This window comes from Accipiter gentilis, chromosome 15, assembly GCF_929443795.1.
Source record: "Accipiter gentilis chromosome 15, bAccGen1.1, whole genome shotgun sequence".
Lineage (NCBI taxonomy): Eukaryota > Metazoa > Chordata > Aves > Accipitriformes > Accipitridae > Astur > Astur gentilis.
Genome location: NC_064894.1, coordinates 7,653,627 through 7,661,128, shown reverse-complemented (window position 1 = coordinate 7,661,128; position 7,502 = coordinate 7,653,627). Strand labels below are relative to the sequence as shown.

Below are 7,502 nucleotides of genomic sequence, written 5' to 3'. Positions count from 1 at the left end.
GGTGGATTATGTATCAGGAGGAATGAACATAACCGGTGGGTGGGGAAGGAAAGGACAGTGACACGTTTTTTTCCCGCACACGTGCACGGCCTGACGGAGAACCAGGAATTGCTGTTATCAGCACCCAGGCTACCTCCAAAGACAACTCAGAAAATTAATTTGAAGTGCCCTGCTATAATATTTTCCCAGTGCCTCTCGCTCCCAGAGCACACATTAGGACCAAAGCTCATTTTCTCACACTGAAAAATCCTGACACATATGGTATCAAGTACTGCTCACTAGGATTTCATTAAATAACTAAGAATTCACTGTCGGAGCTGAAGTTATTATTCAAGAGTCGTGCTCTCATGAAAAGGCTTTTTTCTTGTCTTTAAATCTTCTTTTAATGCTGTGGTTTTCATGCCGTTTGTTGTAAGGAAATTACTTGAGTTGTCTCAATAAAAGTTTAAGCAGTCTTTATTCTGTAACTAAAAGCATGCACAAGAACAAATCATTCTGAAGATATATATATCAAGCATATGCAAACTCTACAGAAGCATCTTTTTTGAAGCAATTTTGAAAAACCACTTAAAATCATACAGTCAGACATAAGTCCGATAAAAGAAACAGGTAAAATGAACGTAAAATATGCAGAATTAACTTCTCAATTTATGCTTGTTTGTGAACATTTACTACTAAGAGATGTTAAAACAGAATAACTAATATTTACAAACAACTTGCTCGCTCTCCTCTTACCACTTCCAGCATTTCTGTAATGGAGACAAATCTCTGAAAAATAAATTTATTGTTTTGCAGCGAGTCATTTTGGGCTAAATTCAGGCATGAGATAAGTGGTACTTTTAAGTCGTTAAAATTGCAAGTGTGTACAACTCTTATGAGGGTTCTGGTCCTGGGTAGAATTAAAAAATTATAATCCTTGCTTCACTTCAGTAAAAAAGTGGGATGTCACATTCAGCAAAGCTTCTAATGGTCATGTATGGTACCTGGCTTCTAATACCAACATGGTTGTGATCAAATATAAATGAGGTTCAGGAAAAAGAATGGCCCAGGAGAAATTCTGCTGTTCCTTACCCTGTCGTCAAGACAGACAGTTTTTCTGGAGTCAGAGGAGGAAGCTGTACATGGTGAGGCAGTGAAAGGGAAGATCTCAACGGAGTGTACAGAGGGAAAAGCGGCTGCTCTGTTCACTTGGTTGTAGCACGGAGAGCGGGGTGGCCATCTCTACGTGGTCTCACGTACCTTACCAAGGCCTCATGGAGAAATCTTGGCCAACATTATAGCTAGGGCTGTAGTTCCCAAACTAAGCTCATGAATACATGCTGTTCAGTATAGCTCTGAGGAGATGGTCAGGACTCCCTGCGGAGGAGGAAAATCTTCGCACAAACTCAAGAGTAATTCAGCCCAGGCAAAGTCTGAGTACCAGATATTTTTCAGTGATTTAGAGGTCCGGGTTTCACTGGTAATAGACAAAGAAGGGATGTTGCCAGTTTTTACTGCTTGATAGAGCTTAACTTGTTTGGCTTAGCCCAACGTATAACACAAACCATAATGTCTTACCAGACATGCTATGTTAAAGCCTGGAGACTTTTGTTGTACTGAAACATGAGAGTTCTCAGGAAATTAAACTGTGCACCGGACAGAAAACAGAAGAAACCAGACGCGTCAGCAGTGCACAGGCCAGTGAAATAGCAAAGGAGCAGGTACCCGTGCCAGGTAGCACCCTCCCTCCCTCCGCGCCCGCTCTCCAGGCGAGTGAGGGGCAGGCCAGCGTCTTCCTGCACTAAAAGCACTTTGGAATTCTGGACCAGGTTCCACCTGGAAATAGATGGCCCTCTGGCCATCCCCGCGGTAGCCCCCATCTTCAAGGAGTCCTCAGAGGCCACGTCAAACCGATTCTTGGTCTACACGTGGCTCACGAGCAATGGATATGTCGCCTCCAGCCTGAATCAATCTCTCCAGCTGTGGTATATAACGCAGCTTGCCCCAAGACCTTGCTTGAATTCTCCCGAAAAAAAAGAGGACGCCCTCCATCCCTGTGCACCCAGCGCTGTCTGGCGTGTCTGTGTGGCCTCGGACATTTCTGTGATATCGGCTGCGGTGCACGCGTGGCCAGCTGCCCTGGGTGCCGTCCCCGTCCCTGCCGCGGGTGGCGATTCGGACAGCTCTATGTCTTTGCGAGTAAGGCGAACTGCATTTTCAGGTATGAATATCTTCCTCACAAAAAATATCTGCCTCACGGAGGCAGGAGTTTAATCTCTTTGTATTGAAAAATTAGGACAGGCGTAGGTGATCTGTTAGGTGCTACCAGGAGGTGAACAAATTAAAATGTAAGAGTCATGACCGTGTCCGACTTTCTATTCTTATTCTTGCCTTGAGCCAATGTGTGAGCAATAATTATACTCTCCGGTGAGCTGCTCTATGGACACGAGTAATTATAATCCCTGAAACACAAAAACATGTATCTCTCATTGTAATGAAGCACAGGAGTAAATAAAAATAACAGGACTAGAACTAAATATTCAGAATGTCATTTATATGCTTGGCTTTACTCAGGCAGCTCAAGTTTTACATAACAAGGAAGTCTGCAAGTGGAAGTCTGGCCTTATAAGTGGAGTTTGTGTGAAGAGTAGTCATTAGAGATATTTGTCCAATACCTGAAAAGAAAATGGTTATTCAGTTCAAATATTTCATTAGATGGTAAACAAAGTGAGAAGTTTGCAGAGGTACACTGCTTCTAAAGTTAAAATACAATTCTGTGCTCAGTTTCTGTGGTAACTAGCTCAGTAACATTAACTCATTCAATATTCCAGCCCTGTTTCATTAAAATCCTAAAGTACTTACCAAAAAGTAAATATAAAATTATAAAATTCATGTGACTAAATGTAGTTACTTACTGTAGACTCCTCTTAGCGTCAGTGCAGATCTAGGGAGCAACTCAGTTCATCCTAGAGTACTGTAGATATGTGTCTTTAATCAAAAGCATCTACCGTAGCAATATAAAAAGTTTAGACTTAGAAATCTGTTCTCCATGTGCTCAGATTTCATTACAATAAATCTGATACCAAACTTTCTTAGGTATCCACAAAATGTATAAAGCTTACCAAGCAAAAAGCTGCAGTGGAAGCCTGTGCTGGCCACACAGCCGTCAAGACAGATTTGGAGATCAGTCAGTTCAGTTCAGTCTGATTTTTCTATTTTTGTAGGGAAATTGACTACATGGCTATGTAAATTCACATCGTTTCCAGCACTTCCACGTTTCCTTACTTGAAAGAACCCAGCACTGAAACATGTACGTGGTGGAAATCCTGGTTCCACTGAAGTCAAAGGGAACATTTCCTTGATTTCAGAAATGCCAGGCTTTCACCCAGGGACGAGGTTGGTTGATCTGCACAGGGAATGAAGATAAACCCCCAAACTTCAAAACAAAACCAAACAACCCCACCTTGTCTGGCGGGTTCCTCATTTCATGTTCCATCAAGGCATCTGCAGGCAACTCTGTCGTAGGGAACAGGGTGTCTTGTGCTTGAGATGTGAACAAAGAGAGGAGTGCTGGAGTTCAGCGATGACTCACATCTGGCAGCGCATATTCCTGTCACTGCTGAGCGGCGCTGCCCTGCTCTGCTCCACGGAAACATTTTAAATGACGTGGGAGATGTTTTATGTGGAGAAGCAAAGCACTCTGTACGTGACTCACAAAGATCTCGTTATTATTTTATCTCTTATTCAAATTACTCTTTAGATCAAGATTGTATTAATACTCATAATTAATTTGGCCTTACATAATGCTTTTAAGCCAAGTATCTCACAACGCTTCTTGAGCATTAGCTAATTAAGCTAGTCACAATATCCCTGTGATGTAGTCAAGGAATCGGCCTGGCTCGTTTCATCCTCCGCCAAGAAGCAGTCACCGCTGGGGTCAAGTAAGGCAGCTGTTCACTAATGCATAGCGGCATTGCGCCACACTTTGGGAGAGAAAGTGAGAAATAGCATCCCTAATTGGAACCACGGGGTGATTAAGGGAGGAAAATGTAATTATCTGTAATTTCAGATTTAAAGGTGATAACTCGTCTTTTCCTCTGAAGATTGTCAAAGGCTCTTTAATGTCCAGTTGGTTTTTTAGCTCATGGTACAGGTGTCTCATAAAATACCACAGGTCCTCCCGTGCCTTCTGGTCCTAGTCTGAGAGGAGTGCCTTACCACGTTATGATTTCATGACCAATTTTACTTTGAAATTCTGTATCTACACATAGCATTTACTCACCCGAAGTAAATAGCTAGTGTGATTCTTTGATTGTAAACCCATAAGCAGCTGCCAATATTTAACATTTCTCCCTACAAGGCTTATTTCAAGTAGTGTTATTATCCCCACTGTACAGAAAGCAACTGAAGCACTGGGAAAATAAATTGTCTTCCTCTACATCCTGAGGAAGCCAGTGATTAAAAGGTCATCAAATCTTATTTTCCAGGCCTATGTTAGTTTGCTAAGCTCTCGCTCATCCTTCTTTCTGCCTGTTAAAATATCCCTAACGCTCGGTCTGTGTGACAAACTGTCTGTATTTTTGATACCCTTGATTAAAATACAGCTTGAACACAGAGTCTGAGATATTCTGCCTAACAGGAGAGCTTTCACATACCCATTTTCATTTGCTCCTCTACTAAACCAAGATTTGAACAAAAAAACCCTACTAACCCCACTGGCGCAGAAGCTCCCCAAGCCCCTTTTGGACAACTGGTCCCCAAAGCAGGAGCACCCCGTTTACACCTCCTGCTGCTTCAGCCCAGACCCGTCCCCGTGGGGAAAGGCAAGAGGCACCAGTCACCCAGGCTCTTCAGGGCTTCTTCGCAGGCTGAGGCGTGCGGGACACACGGCTTCGGGGTCCAAAATACTTCCCATGCAATTCCCTCTTCTTGGGAACGGGCAGGAGGAGCAATCCCACGGACAGGAGAGTCGCTGAAAACAGCTCAAAAGTTTTCACAGCTTCTTGCAGCTGGATCAGGCCGTAGCGATCTCCTGTAACGTCCTCCATAGCATGGAAAACAGCCGATATCGCTATGGAAATTTTGCATAAGATAAAAACCTGATCTTAATTTAGATGCTGAGAGACAAAGGATCTGCTGTGTCTCTAGGTAAAGTGTTGGAATGGAAAATTACACTCGCTGCTGAATAGCAGAGACTTGACTGAATCTCTGGCCGCTCAGTCTCCGTTATAAGAAAACATGTCCCTTCTAGGTACTTATAAACAATTTTGCTGAGATGGGGAGGAGCCCGAGAAGCCCGGATATTTTTGCCAGGGCCTAGAAAAGCCAAGAGGGCCAGAAAAATCACCTTTCTCCATCCTGCTTATAGTATAACCATTTTTCAGACCATGGCTTTCATGTGCATATCTTTTTTTCAGTTCCTCTGTAACAGAATGTCTGTTCTTATGAAGCAAGAAAATGGAGAAAATTGATAAGGAACATGCTAAGGATTCCTGATGAATATTAAATTTTGAGAAAGCATAGCCACTACTGTAGCACCTGGAAGATACATGTCTTAAAGCACATAGAAAACCATCTCTAAACCCAGTATTTTTACCATCTAGTAATGATATAATATGCAGTGACTTACACCATCCTCCATTTCATGAAAACTGTGAGAAGTGATGTACATTATTATCGTCAAGGGAGCAGACAGTCGACATGACCATTCCCAAGATGAAAACAGCTTTGCAAGATGACCTTTCAGTAGAGCTCCTGTGAGGATGAAAATTCCAGTTCTTGGATGATTTCATTCTTCCCGAAATCTTGATGCTTTCAGAGACTTTATGAAAGAACCATTCTAGAAAAAAATGAATCCATCAAAGTTCATTTTTCCAGTTTTCTGATTATAGAATAATTACAATTTTGAAACAAAGTAATTCCTGAAGGAAAAAAATGCAAAGAAACATTTCAGTCTGCAAAAGTGTTGCAACAAAAAGTTCTGACATGCTCAATCTAGCTCTATGTTATTTGGGTTAAAATTAACACAGTTTCCCATTTTACCAGAGCAGAACATCTGTCAAAGTTTTAATAGCTTTTGTTGTGTTCTTTAAGCAACTTCACTCACTTTAAATTAAAAAAAAAGATACTCTTTATTTCAGGGAGAATTCTTTTAAAAGGAAGTTAAATTCTCCTTCCAATTACACCCCAAAGTATCCACATCTCCTTCACAGTACATAATAAATTCCAGATGACTTTATTAATTGCTTTCACTGTGGTGTGGATCATGAACAGCTGCAGCTTCATGGTCACAGTGGCTGCACTTATATTCTCTTTGAAGAAAAACGCATGCCCTATCTCCTCAAGAGAGAGGAAGAACATCTCTAGAGTCAGCTACTAATAGCTGAAAAATGCTGAGTTCATCGCACTGCAGGTCAGGGAAACACATATTGGGGGGTGGGTGAAGTTAGCTTCAGGGGGCTAAAACGTAGAGAAGTCAAGGTTGAGCTCTTCATAGTGATGAGAGATGTGGGCTCCTAGGTGATTCATCTCACTCCAAATGAGGTACCTAATTACACACCTTCCCTAAATCAGGGAAAATAATTGCAAGTTGGAAATTCCTGTTATTCTCTGCTGACACTAAAGGGAATGAAAGGTAGCTAACTCACTCCTTGATAACTGACTTTGTCTAATTTTGGTGAGATGATCCTACCCTAAGTGCCTACAATTACCTTCAAATACTATTTTTGAACTGCCTATGGATTTTGATAAACGTTCCTAAAACCGACAGGAAGCCATCCAGCCTGGGCAAGTGCCAAGGATTACGTGCCTAAGGGTGATGCTGGAGCAGTGGCATTAGCATTGCTAAGCGTGCAGTGATAGTGCATTATAAACTCATATTTCAGGTTTAATTCTTCAAACAATATTGCATTTCAGTGAAAGAATAGATAAATGTGTTGCTTGAATATTGCTATAACTGTACCTGCTGCACCTGTGGATGGAACAACGAAGCACAGGAGATATAATGAAACACAGTGCCATAACCCAAGCAGAATGACCAGATGTCTTGCCTTGGCACAGATTTGTGAATACTTTGCTATGTGCAGAACATATGAGACCTTTGATCTTATTTGCATGAATTTATACAAGAAGTGAAAATATTATTTAGAGCCAGGCTTGGGTTTGAAATGTGCGTTTGCTAGTGCAAAAATCTAGCTGAAGCAATCACTTGTTAGAAATGTTAAACATAAGCGTTGCTGCATGTCATTGCTCTATTAGGATTTAGAGGCACTTAGGGAGAAAAGTGTAGACAACCAGCTGCACTGATACAAAGGGACTGAACTCTCCTCTTAACAGTATTGACACATCACGGCTGGCAGAATAGCAGAAATGCCGAAATTAAAAGTTAATTTGGGTATCTATCTCCACATTGTGTGTCAGTCTGACATATTCTAAGTTGCCTTCAGTGGGATCGCATAGAAGTTACAGAGGAGACAGTGAGCCAGTTCTAATAACTTTACAGCGTATGTTTTGCTGTACTGCTC

General features: G+C 41.7%; 1 long non-coding RNA gene across 2 annotated transcripts; it reads right to left on the bottom strand.

Annotated features, from left to right (window-relative positions):
* Nucleotides 1-399: 399 nt before the first annotated feature.
* LOC126046198 (uncharacterized) lies at nt 400-5,894 on the bottom strand. Of its 2 annotated transcripts, XR_007508253.1 has the most exons (4): nt 5,609-5,894; nt 3,102-5,050; nt 2,895-2,983; nt 400-2,654 (listed from the first exon to the last, which is right to left on the bottom strand). It is a non-coding gene; the product is annotated as an uncharacterized LOC126046198 (long non-coding RNA). The 2 variants fall into 2 exon arrangements; XR_007508252.1 differs by having other exon boundaries at nt 2,895-5,050.
* Nucleotides 5,895-7,502: the final 1,608 nt, after the last annotated feature.